The sequence below is a fragment of the Acinonyx jubatus genome, chromosome X (assembly GCF_027475565.1).
Source record: "Acinonyx jubatus isolate Ajub_Pintada_27869175 chromosome X, VMU_Ajub_asm_v1.0, whole genome shotgun sequence".
Taxonomy (NCBI): Eukaryota; Metazoa; Chordata; class Mammalia; order Carnivora; family Felidae; genus Acinonyx; species Acinonyx jubatus.
In genome coordinates, this window is record NC_069389.1 from 47973926 (window position 1) to 47987384 (window position 13459).

At 39.4% G+C, this 13459-nt stretch overlaps 1 protein-coding gene across 2 annotated transcripts in view; it reads left to right on the top strand.

The window, feature by feature from the left end:
• NBDY (negative regulator of P-body association) overlaps positions 1 to 9442 on the top strand; it is a 122336-nt gene extending 112894 nt beyond the window's left edge. The window contains exon 3 of one of the 2 annotated variants that reach the window (XM_053202375.1): positions 8607 to 9442. The gene's annotated coding sequence lies outside the window, so the exon portion shown is untranslated. Of the gene's footprint in view, positions 1 to 5553; positions 5679 to 8606 lie in introns of those variants that run through there. The other variant, XM_053202376.1, reaches the window with a different exon arrangement.
• The last annotated feature ends 4017 nt before the right edge of the window (positions 9443 to 13459 follow it).

Genomic DNA, 13459 nt, shown 5'->3' on the forward strand with positions numbered 1-13459 from the left:
TACCAATTTTTTTATTCTCCACTTTCTTGGGGTTCACAAATACAATTGAAAGGGTAAATTATGTTGAAAGACTGTTAGAAGAACAGATTCACATGCACAAGATTTGACTTTTCAGCATTCAGCTTGTAGAATAAAAGGAGTATATCCAGCAGGCTATAAAGCAAGTGACTTGGGAACAAAACCAGAATGGTTAATAAACTACATAACTGAACTATATTTGGGAGAGGGTTATTACATAATTACAAGTCATAATGAGCACTAACATAATCTCACTGTCTTACCATTGCAGTCGGGACAGGGCTTTTTGTTTGTTTGTGTTTTGTTTGTTTGTTTTTATATAACTATTGTCAACCTGGGGTTTCCATACAACACACAGCGCTCATCCCAACGGTGTGCCTCCTCAGTGCCCATTACCCACTTTCCCCTCTGCACCAGACCGACATCAACCTCAGCTTGTTCTTAGTATTAAAGAGACTCTTATGGTTTGCATCCTTCCCTCTCTGTAACTTTTTCTCGCCACCCCTCCCCCCCCATGGTCTTCTGTTAGATTTGTTCAGGATCCACAATAAGAGGAAAACATATGGTATATGTCTTGTCTGCCTGACTATTTCACTTAGCATAATACTCTCCAGTTCTATTCCAAGATGCTACAAATGGCCAGATTTCCTCCTTTCTCATTGTCACGTAGTATTCAATTGTATGTATAAAACCACATCTTCTTTAATCCATTCATCAGTTGATGGACATTTAGGCTCTTTCCATAAATGGGCTATTGTTGAAGTGCTGCTACAAACATTGCTGTACAAGTGCCCTATGCATCAGTACTCCTGTATCCCTTGGGTAAATTCCTAGGAGTGCTACTTCTGGGTCATAGGGTAGATCTATTTTTAATTTTGTGAGGAACCTCCACACTGTTTTCCAGAGTGGCTGCACCAGTTTGCATTCCCACCAACAGTGCAAGAGGGTTCCCGTTTTCTCCACATCCTCTCCAGCATCTATAGTCTCACTGATTTATTCATTTCAGCCACTCTAACCGGCGTGAGGTGATATCCCAGTGTGGTTTTGATTTGTATTTCCCTGATGAGGAGTGACGTTGAGCATCTTTTCGATATGCCTGTTGGCCATCTGGATGCCTTCTTTAGAAAAGTGTCTATCATGTCTTCTGCCCATTTCTTCACAGGATTATATGGTTTTTCGGGTGTGGAGTTTGGTGAGCTCTTTATAGATTTTGCATACTAGCCCTTGGTCTGATATGTCATTTGCAAATATCTTTTCCCACTCTGTTGGTTGCCTTTTAGTTATGTGTGTTGTTTCCTTTGCAGTGCAGAAGCTTTTTATCTTCATGAGGTCCCAATAGTTCATTTTTTCCTTTTAATTCCCCTGCCTTTGGAGATGTGTTAAGTAAGAACTTGCTGCGGCTGAGGTCAGAGATGGTTTTTTTCTGCTTTCTCCTCTAGGGTTTTTATTGTTTCGTGTCTCACATTCAGGTCCTTCATACACTTTGAGTTTATTTTTGTGAATGGTTGTAAGAAAGTTGTCTAGTTTCATTCTTCTGGATGTTGCTGTCCAGCTCTCCACCAGCACCATTTGTTACAGAGACTGTCTTTTTTCCTTTGGATATTCTTTCCTGCTTTGTCAAAGATTAGTTGGCCATACATTTGTGGGTCCAATTCTGGAATCGCTATTCTATTCCATTGGGTCTATGTGTCTGTTTTTGTGCCCAATACCATGCTGTCTTGATGATTACAGCTTTGTATGTAGAAGCTAAAGTCTGGGATTGTGATGCCTCCCGCTTTGGTCTTCCTTCTTCAATATTACTTTGGCGATTCGGGGTCTTCTGTGGTTCCATACAAATTTTAGGATTGCTTCCTGCTAGCTTGGTGAGAGAATGCTGGTGCAATTTTGATTGGGATTGCATTGAATATGTAGATTGCTTTGGGTAGTATTGACATTTTAACAATATTCTTCCAATCCATAAGCATGGAATGTTTTTCCATTTCTTTGTTATCTTCTTCAATTTCCTTCATAAGCTTTCTATAGTTTTCAGCATACAGATTTTTTACATCTTTGGTTAGGTTTATTCCTAGGTATTCTATGATTCTTGGTGCAATTGTGAATGGGATCAGTTTCTTTATTTGTCTTTCTGTTGGCTTCATTATTAGTGTGTAAGAATGCAACTGATTTCTGTACATTGATTTTGTATCCTGCGGACTCTGCTGAATTCATGTATCAGTTCTAGCAGACTTTGGTGGAGTCTATCGGGTTTTCCATGTATAATATCATGTCATCTGCAAAAAGGGTAAAGCTTGACTTCATCTTTGCCAGTTTTCATGCCTTTCATTTCATTTTGTTTTCTGATTGCTGATTCTAGAACTGCCAACCACTATGTTAAACAACAGCGGTGAGAGTGGACATCCCTGTCGTGTTCCTGATCTCAGGGGGAAAACTCATTTTTCCCCACTGAGGATATTAGCTGCGGGCCTTTCATAAATGGCTTTTATGATGTTTAAGTATGTTCCTTCTATCCCGATTTTCTCGAGGGTTTTTATTAAGAAAGGATGCTGGATTTTGTCAAATGCCTTTTTTTCTGCATCTATTGACGGTGTCATATGGTTCTTATCCTTTTTTATTAATGTGCTGTATCACATTGATGGATTTTGTGAATGTTGAACCAACCCTGCAAGCCAGGAGTGAATCCCTCACTTGATCATGGTGAATAATTCTTTTACATGCTGTTGAATTCGATTTGCTAGTATCTTATAGAGAACTTTTGCGTCATATTCATCAGGGATATTGGCCATAGTTATCTTTTTTCTGGTCAGTGTCTGGTTTGGGAAACAAGTAATGTTGGCTTCATAGAAGCAGTCTGGAAGTTTTCTTTCCCTTTCTATTTTTTGGAACAGGCTTGAGAAGGACAGGTATTATCTCTGCTTAAATGTCAGGTAGAATTCACCCAGGGAAGCCAAGTGGTCCACGACTCTTGTTTTTTGGGAGATTTTTGATACCTGATTCAATTTCTTCATAGTTATGTGTTCAAAATTTTTATTTCTTCCCATTTGAGTTTTGGAAGTGTGTGGGTGTTTAGGAATTTGTCCATTTCTCCAGGTTGTCCAGTTTGTTGGCATATAATTTTTCGTAGTATTCCCTGATAATTGCTTGTATTTCTGAGGGATGGGTTGTAATAATTCCATTTTCATTCGTGATTTTATCTATGTGTGTCCACTCTCTTTCTTTTTAAGAAGCCTGGTAGAGATTTATGAAGTTTTGGTTATTTTTTTCAAAAAAAAAAAAACAACCAACTGTTGGTTTCCATTGATCTGCTCTACTATTTTTGGATTCTATATTGTTTATTTCTGTTCTGATCTTTATTATTTCTCTTCTGCTGCTGGGTTTTGGGGTGTCTGGGCTCGTTCTGCTTCTAGTTCTTTTGGGTGTGCTGTTCAGATTTTGTATTTGGGATTTTTTCTGGTTTGTTGAGATAAGCCTGGATTGCCAATGTATTTTCCTCTCAGGCATGCCTTCGCTGCATCCCAAAGTGTTTGGGTTTGTTGTATTTTCATTTGTCATTTGTTTCCATATATTTTAAAAGTTGTCTTCTCTAATTGGCCTGTTTGGCACATTCATTCTTTAGTAGGATATTCTTTAACTCTCCTTGCTTTTGGAGATTTTCCAGACATTTCCATGTGGTTGATTTCAAGTTCATAGCATTGTGGTCTGAAAGTGTGCATGGTATGATCTCAATTCCTGGTATAGTTATGAAGGGCTGTTTTGTGACCCAGTAGTGATCCTATCGTGGAGAATGTCCCATGTGCAGTCGAGAAGAAACTATTATTATGCTGTTTTGGGATGTAGAGTTCTAAGTGTATCTGCCATGTCCATCTGGTCCAAATGTACTCTTTCAAGGCCATTGTTTCTTTGACTCTTTCTCCTGTCTAGAGGATACTGTCAGTGTTGTAAGTGGAGTATTAAAGTCTCCTGCAATTACCACATTCTCATCAATAAGGTTGCTTATGATTATGATTAATTGTTTCAATATGATTTGGGTTCCTCCGAATTCGGTACATAGACATTTATATTGTTAGCTCTTCCTGATGGATAGACCCTGTAATTATTATATAATCCCCTTCTACATTCCTGTTACAGCCTTTAATTGAAAGTCTAGTTTGTCTAAGTATGGCTACTCCAGCTTTCTTTTGACTTCCAGTAGCATGATAGATAGTTCTCCCAGCCCTCACTTTCAATCTGAAGGTGTCCTACATGGTCTCCATTTGTGTCTCTCATAGAGAGAAAATACATGGGTCTTGGTGGGTTTTTTTCCATTCTGATACCCTATGTCTTTGGTTGGAGCACTTACTCCATTTACATTAGTTTTATTATTGAAAGATATCGGTTTAGAGTCATTGTGTTATCTGTAGTTTTCATGCTTGTAGTGATGTCTCGGTCCTTTGTGGTCCTTGCAACATTTCACTCACATGGTCCCCTTAGGATATCTTGTTAGGGCTGGTTTTTGTGATGATGAATTCCTTCAGTGTTTTTTTTTTTAGGGGGGGGGAGGGGGGAAACCTTTTTCTCTCCTATTCTGAGTGACAGTTTGCTGATAAAGGATTCTTAGGCTTCATATTTTTCCTCTTCATCACATTGAAAATTTACTCCCATTCTTTTCTGTCCTGCCAAGTTTCCACAGATAGGTCTGCTACTACCCTTATGTGTCTGCCTTTGTATTTTTAAGGCCCATTTATCCCTAGCTGCTTTCAGAATTCTCTCTTTATCCTTGTATTTGCCAGTTTCACTATGATATGTCATGCAGAAGATCGATTCAAGGTTATGTCTGAAGGGAGTTCTCTGTGCCTCTTGGATTTCAATACCTGTTTCCTTCCCAGTTTGGGGAAGTTCTCAGCTATGATTTGTTCAAGTACACCTTGCAGCCACTTTATCTTCCGTCTTCTGTCTGGAATTCTTATGATGCGGATGATTGTTTCATTTGACTGAATCACGTAATTTTCTAATTTCCCCCTCGTGATACTGATGTTTTAAATCTTTTACTCAGCTTCCTCTTTTTCTATAATTTTATCTTCTAATTCACCTAGTCTCCCCTCTGCCTCTTCCATCCATGGCTGTGGCTGCCTCCATTTTATTATGCACCTAATTTATAGCAATTTTAATTCATCATGACTATTTTGATCTCTGTAGCAGTAGATTCTCTGCTGTCTCTATGCTTTTTTCACGCCCAGCGATAATTTTTATGACTATTATTCTAAATTCTTGTTTAGTTAGATTTCTTATATCTGTTTTGATCAATTCATTTGTCGCTTCTTCCTGGAATTTCCTTTGAGAGAATTCTTCTGTTTCATCATTTAGCTATTTTTCTGTCCCTTACTAGTTTTAAAAGCTTCTCATGTTGCTCTGCCCCTGGGAGCACTGCTATATTAAAGGGGTGGGGGGGTCATACACTGTCCATGGCCTTGCCCTTCAGGTGTTTGTTGAAGATTGTTACTTGCTCTCTGTTGTTGTGACTTTGGTTATTTTATTTCCTACTCTTGGACCCTCCACCAGGTGTGCTTTGATTTGTTCCTTGATGTAGCCCTGGAAAGGAAAACAACCAGAGAAACCAACGGAAACAAAAACACGCAAAACACACAGACAAATAAAGCAAACAAACAAACAAAAACAATCCAAAAGGAAAAAAACCAGAAACACATCTACAGGTAAAGAACAGGGTGGAGGCGGGTGCTGATGGAAGAGCATATACAAAGACATAAATGGACAGGTGAGGGAAAAAGAAAAACATTAACCAGGCAGAGAGGACTAAATGGCCTACTCCATAGAGAGAGAAAGGAAAATAAAGAAGGAGACAGAGAAGAAGAAATGAAGATAAAGTTAACCAGACAGAGAGAAACTAGATGGCTTGATTATTCCAGAGAGAGGGAAAGGAAAGTAAAGAAGGAGGCGTAGAACCTGTTTCAAGAGAATGCATTAAATTTGTCTGCTTAAACAAACCAACAACCAGAGTAACCAGCCTAGAGGAGGGAAATGATAAGTAGGAGAAAAGAAGAATGAATATATCTAACTAACAAGAATTGTCCAAGAATTAATCCAGGGAATGCAGTAGTGCTAGTCTGGAGGAGGGGGCTGTCTGGTTCTTCAGTGTCTATCCCGCTCCAGTAGTCACCTGGCGGCAGAAGGCCGTGTTTTGGTGTAGGTGGGCCGTGTTTTGGTGTAGGTGGGTTCCCGTGTTTTGGTGTAGGTTGGCCCCATGGACCGATTCCTGAGGCCCAGCCTTGGTGGTGGTGGTGGGGGGGAGGGCAAAATGGCGACCTCCCAGTCTCTTCTCCACAGGCCCGGTGATCCAAATCACGTCTTTGGAGTTGTCCTCGCTGTGCTGTGGGCACAGACATGGCAGTCTGTCTCCCTCCCCCGACTCCCGTGCCCTGGCGCTTGGCTGGAATTCTAACTCCCACTCCGTGCACCCTGGCACTGGGGAAGCACCTCTCCATGTTGCCAGATATGTGGTTCTGGCTTGTTTTGTCCTGTCCCACAGCACTTCAGGGAGTGGACCACTTTCTCCTACTGCGGACTGCACCCCTGACCTAGACACTGAGCCTGGGGGTGACTCCCCTTCTCCCCAGGTGCGCTAACAGGGCACCTGGCCCCAGTCCAGAGAAAGCCCCGCAGTTAGAGATGGGGTCCCTCTCTGTCCCAGTCAAAGAGGTTTTTATCTTGTCCAAAGACAGTACTACACTTCCCCAGCCTCTCTTTCTCTTCACTTTGTCTTTGCACAGAAGAGGATCCCTTCCCTCCATGCCTACTTGGCCCATTTTATCTCCCCCAGTTCCCAATCACCCACCTATGGCATGTCAGATTGTTCTGCTGTCTCCCTGATAGACTCAGTCTCTTTTCCTCCCAGCGGAAAGAGTTTATATAGAATGTGATAACACTTTAAAGGCATGTTATGGATTCATTATTAGCTTCCAGAATGTACAAAACACTAATATGGTAATATCGAAGCACAAATAACTCAATAGAAGAATGGTCAAAGAAAGGCAACTCTTATAATAAAAGAAAGACAAAATATAAATGTTCAATAATAATAATAAATTGACTTCATTACTATCACGGGAATATAATTCAACATGAGATACCACTTTTAGCCGATCATACTTCCAATAATTAAAAGTCTCCATCATCTTCAATTTTAAGAAAGATGTGGTGAGATATACACTGTTTATGAGAGTGTAATTTTTTAATGTTTATTTTGAGATGGAGACAGAGAGAGAGCGCAAGTGGGGAGGGGCAAAGAGAGAAGGAGAGAGAGAATCCCAAGCAGGCTCCGTGCTGTCAGTGAAGAGCCCAGCATGGGGCTCGATCTCACAAACCATGAGATCATGACCTGAGCCAAAATCAAGAGTTGGACACTTAACTGACTGAGCTACTCAGGCTCCCGAGATTGCAATATTTAATACTATTTTGGCAATATCAAAACTTTAATGTGCATGCTCTTTGATACATATTTTTTGTGGAAACCGTGAAAATACTCCTACATATGAACAAATACACTTTAATAAAGAAAAGTTGTATGGGTACTAAATGCTTTTTACTAGAAGAATTATTAATAATTATCCTTTCATACAATGTAGTGTCATGAAGCAGTTGAAAAAATGGGAAAGTTCTGTTTTGATATAGAAAATTCGTTGTGGGTGCCTGGGTGGCTCAGTTGGTTGAATCGGACTTTGGCTCAGGTCATAATCTCAGAGTTAGTGAGTTCAAGCCCTGTGTCAGGCTCTGTGCTGGACAGCTCAGAGCCTGAAGCCTGCTTCAGTTTCTGTGTCTCTCTCTTTTTTCTGTGCCCCTTCCCCACTCATGCTCTGTCTCTCAAAAATGAATAAACGTTAAAAAAAGAAAGAAAAATCATTGAGACATTATTAATTGGATGTAAACAATTAGGAGAATAGTATGTATCGTATGATCTAATAATTTATCAAATCCTCTTATCTAAAACTTTACATTAGTGTAAATACTATCTGTGTATACATTTAAATGCATAGAAAAATGTCTCAAAAGTACCGATACTTGTGTTTTCTTCTGGATATAGGAAGACTGAAGAAAGGCAAAAGTTTGGTGGCAAGAGTTTTGTCTGTGTTGTTTGGATTATTTATAGTTCCATTATATCCATTTATCATTTGTGTGAATAAATAAATACAGATCTTCTAAAGAACATAAAAATGTGTTGAAGGCTAAAGGGGTCAACATGGGGCCAGTTGATCAGTTAAAGAAGCCTAGAAAAACAAGAAACACAGAAATAGACTTCCCAGCACTTTTCTTAGGGAAAAAAAAAACAACTCCTAAGATGATGAAACATCTGGTCTATGTGACAGATAAATCATTGTGCAGTCAGACTCTTCAGACATAAAGCAAGATGCCAGTTATCAGCATCATATGACTTTGATTTTATGTTTATGAAGAAATGAGCTAATAGTTCTGATTTTCTTGTAACCCACCTAGAAGGGAAAGTGGGGTGTTATCTTCTCAACAGTCATATCTGACCCGTATGATACTTGGATTTCTCAGTATGAGTTAATTAATTGACCTTCTTTGTTTATATCTTTCAGTCTTGTGATAATCAGCATAATTTCACCTCCTGAATTTGAATGAATTATGGGACATAACCAAGATCAGACTGTAGACATCTAAGATTGAAGGCCATGGCCTGGATCCTAATGAACTCACCAGGGCAAATAAACCCTGTGAGATGGTCCTGCAGCAGCCAATCAATGCTCTTTTGTGCCACCCAGTCCCTGCTGTGTAACTTTGAGTTTCTATAAATCCATTAAGGTCCCAATAAATTTTGTGTCTCATTGCTCTCTTAGTTCTATATGACTACTAGCTAATAAACTGAATTTTTAGTAAATGTTTTGTAATAACTCCAAATACAAAATACTACTAAAATTGGTGTCAAAATATAACTTTTTTTCCTACAAATGGCCTTCTACTCATTTTTTGTAGTGTGGAAATATCAGGGAAGTGTGTGTGGGAGAGATAAAGGGTAAAATCTGAAAAAGAATTAAAGTTCCAGAACATTCTCCTCCCTTTACTGTCAATATTTCCATGCTGTCTATCTATCCTATGATATGCCTTATTCGTATAGATAATTTTTTTCCTGATCATGATGGTTGATGTGCTTGTTTTTTGTAAAATTCCACTTGTAATATGTTCTGTATTAAAGAAATAAGGTATGTCAATTAAAAGCATTTATGAAAATTAGAACTTCCGGGGAAGATGCTGAAGTAAGAAGATCCTAGGCTCATCCCATCCCATGATACACCTAAATACCCACATCAGTATAAATAATGTAGAAAATGACCAAAACACTGGAAGAACAGACTCTCCACAGCTAAATGCAGAGAAGAGGCCACATCGAAAAGGATAGTAAGGGCTGAGATATAGTTGGGAGACAAAACTGTCCCATTAGATTGTCTGAAAGGAGGAGGGAGGTCTCAGCCATGGGGAGGGGAGAGGAGCAGACCCCACACAAGTCACCCCCAGCATGGAGGATGCACAATAGGAAGATGAATCCACATAACATTTGGCTTTGAAAACCAGAGTGACATAACTTAAGTTTTTAGTCAGTGGGGCTGAACACCTGGAACTTTAAAAATCAGCCAGCTTGTCTCTGGGAGAGGTAGAAGTTGATGGGAGATTGAGTTGCCACGGTGAAAGAGATAGCACAATAATCATTCTCCCTAGATACAGCGTAGAAACATCAGTTTGAAAAATACCTGTGATATATGAGAGGGATATTTGTTTACAATCTCAGAGTGTGTGCTGAAAAGGGCAGGGATCTTCAGGAGACTTTGTCAGAACAAAAGAGCTAGTTGACACCACTTCCCTTCCCCACCCCCAGCCTAGATACCTGGACACCTGTGTGAACCAGGGCAGAACAATCTCCACCTAGCTTGCTAACAGCATACCATGCCCCTATGCCCTTCTGTGTATCTACCCCTGCAGTCCAACCCCAGCAGGTGTTTTCCAGATTGGCTGCAGGTCCCCACCTACATGGACCTTGATGGCATCATGCACCCTGCCCTCATGTTCTCTTGAAGACCCACCCTATCCAACATGCTCTTGACAGGTGTCCATCAAAGTGGCACCACAAGCAATGGCCATGTGCAACGAGCCCCAAAAGGGCAAGAATCACACCAAAGTGACTCCTGACCAGAGGAGAAGGGAAGTAAACCACACACAATAGTTTGCATCCTCAGCAGTGGGTTGGGGGCAAAATATCTTCTGACGTCAGGCCCCACCCACCAATGAAAAGCTTCTCAAGGGACAACACAGGGAGAGCACACTTCAGTTTGGTGCCATTGCAGCTCTGGAAAACACCAAGTCTAACCTAACACAAGCTAAAAGCTGCCTTACACTGGCCCATTAGCAACAGAAAATAACCTTTCCCACAACAAGCCAAAAGAGGCATTGCAGATGGGCTGGACTGAAGACAAATGGAGGCCATAAACACAACAGTGGGACACACACAGTGCACAAAGGAGACATCCCTAAAGTACAAGGTTGTCATGAGCAGGGGACATTGCACTGCAGAGCACTACAGGACCTCTTCTTCACATGGCCATTACTATCAAGTGCAGAAGACATAGCTGAACTTCCTACTATATAGAAATAGAGGGAGAGTTAAACAAAATGAGGAGATAGGTGAACAGGTCCCAAATGAAAGAACAAGGCAAAATCAAAGCAGGAGAGCTAAATAAAACAAGTAATATGCCTGATAGAGAACTTAAGGTAATGGTCATAAAAATATTCACTGGACTTCAGAAAGGAGGGAAGGACCTCAGTAAGATCCTCAACAAAGAGATAGAAAAAAACACAAAAGAACCAAGCAGAAATTAAGAACTCAATAACTGAAATTTAAAATACACTAGAAGGATAAATAGTAGACAAGAGGAAGCAGAAAAGATCAGGTACTTGGAGGACAGAATAATGAAAAGCAATCAAGTTGAAGAAGAAAGAGAAATAAAGAATAATAAAATAGATTAAGGGGACTCAGTGACACAATAAAGTGTAACATTCATATTATACAACCCTAGAAGAAGAAATAGAAAGTGGGCATAAAATTTATTTGAAGAAATAATAGCTGAATACTTCTCTAATCTGGGGAAGATAACAGACGTCCAGATCCAGGAAGAAATGAGAGCCCCCCAGAAAATCACCCAGGATCTCCACACCAAGACAGATATGTAAAATGCAAAAAGTAGCTATAGAGAATTCTAAAAGCAGAAAGAGAAAAGTAAACAGTTGAATACAAGGGAAATCCAGAGAGGCTATCAGCGGATTTCTCAGCAGAAACTTTGCAAGCCAGAAAGGAGTGACTTGGCATATTCAAATCGCTGAAAGGAAACAAAACAAAACAAAACAAAACAAAACAAAACAAAACAAAACGGCAACCAGAATACTCTATCAAGCAAGGTTATCATTCAGAAACAGAAGGAGACATTTAAAATTTTCCTAAACAAAGTTAAAGGAATTCATTACCAGCCTTACAAAAATGTTAAAGGGTAATCTGAGTGGATATGAAAATCGAATAAGGAGGAATAAAAAAATAAGCACAAAATCAGCAAAATTAGAGTACTATTTCTATAACAATCAAGTCAAGGTATTCTGTGGCGAAATAAGTTTAGGAATTCTGTGATCCTTGCTATCAAGGGGTGAAAGAAGGCTTAGGACAAAATCCATAGGATTAGGATGCCACAGGTTGAAAGTGTCCAGGCTACAATAAACGGGGTATGTGCCCTCCAACACAGGGACAAAAAAGCGAGAAGCTGCCCCCCTTTTTTTTTTCACAAGATGGAGCATCCCAGAATAGGCCAAACAGGTACATTAGGGCTATAGATGGGCCACAAGCAAGGTGATATTGCCCAGCGTGGAGCTAATTAGAAAAAAAAAAAAAAAAAAAAAACAACAACAAACTGCCTTGTTTGACCTGGCTGTAGCATGCATTGTGTCTTATCTCCTAGCGCAAGTTGAGATAAACACGACGTGTGGCACCTGGTGCCATGCCTAATAAACAGCCATCTGCTCAGCCTGAGGAGTTTTGTTTTTATATTTTACGACCCAAACCCCTAACACCATTATCTTCGAAACCCCCTTTCTCTCACACACGAGTTAATCATCTCTGTTTTCATTGTCTTTTTTCTGCAGAGTTTCATCACGTTTGCTATTCCTTCTGCTCCTAATAAAATAGGAGCAAGAACCCTTACGCAAGGCTCTTTGTCTCCTCCCAGACATTAGCCTCTCTTGTGCATTTAATTCTGCGTCTACTCTCCTTGCTGGCCAAGAGTGAACTCCAGACTACTCAAATCTGTTGACAGTTATCTACAATGATAAAAATGTGGAAGTGAAAACATATAACATAAAATAGAGGGGCAGTTTTTAAAAATTTATGGGCATTTAGACTAGTTTCAAACTTAAGTGGCCATCAAGCTTAATATACGCTTACTATATGCATGGGAATGCTATATAAAACCTACGTCAATGGCAGGCGAACAAGAATGAAAGTCTGGTTCACAGATATGCAAAAAATAAAGGAAATGGATGTCAAGCATATTCAACTACAAAAAACGATGTAAAACCCACATGAGGAAGAGAGTCAAGAGAGAACAGAGACCAAAAAAAGCCATAAAACAAGTAAATGGCAATACGTACATACCTGATTAATTAATTACTTTGTATGTATATGGGTGTGAAAATGCTTCACTAAAAGGACATTAGAAGTGAGTAAATGGATAAAAACCAAGACCCCGTCTATATCCTGCCTTCAACAGATTTGCTTTAGACCTTAAGGACACATGAAGGACTGAAATTGAAATGATGAGAAAACATTTATCATGCCAAATGGACGGTGAAAAGAAAGAAAAAAACTGGCGGTTAGTAACATTGGAAAAAAATAGACTTATTATTGTTTTCTTTGGAAAAATAGAACTTGAACAACAAATACTGTAACAAGAAACAAAGAAAGAACAAGTAACGATAGACGATATTAGTTTCAGGTGCACAATATAGTGGTGGAACGATTCTATACGTTACTCAGTGCTTATCATGATAAGTGTACTCTTTAATCTTCATCACTTATTTCACCCATTATCTCCACCCACACTCCCCTCCAGTAACCATCAGTTTGCTTTCTATACTTATGAATGTTTCTTTGTCTCTCTTTCATTTTCCTTTGTTAGTTGTTTTTTGTGTAAATTCCACATAATGTTCTTAATTTCTCTTTCTGTGACTTCATTATTGGCGTATAGAAATGAAACAGAATTTCTTGTACTTTGAATTTGTACCTGCAACAGTACTAGAATTTTGTTTATAATTTCCAGAAGTTCTTTTAGGTGGAGTCTTTCAGGTTTTCTATATACAGTATCATGTCATCTGCAAATAGTGACAGTTTTACTTCATGACT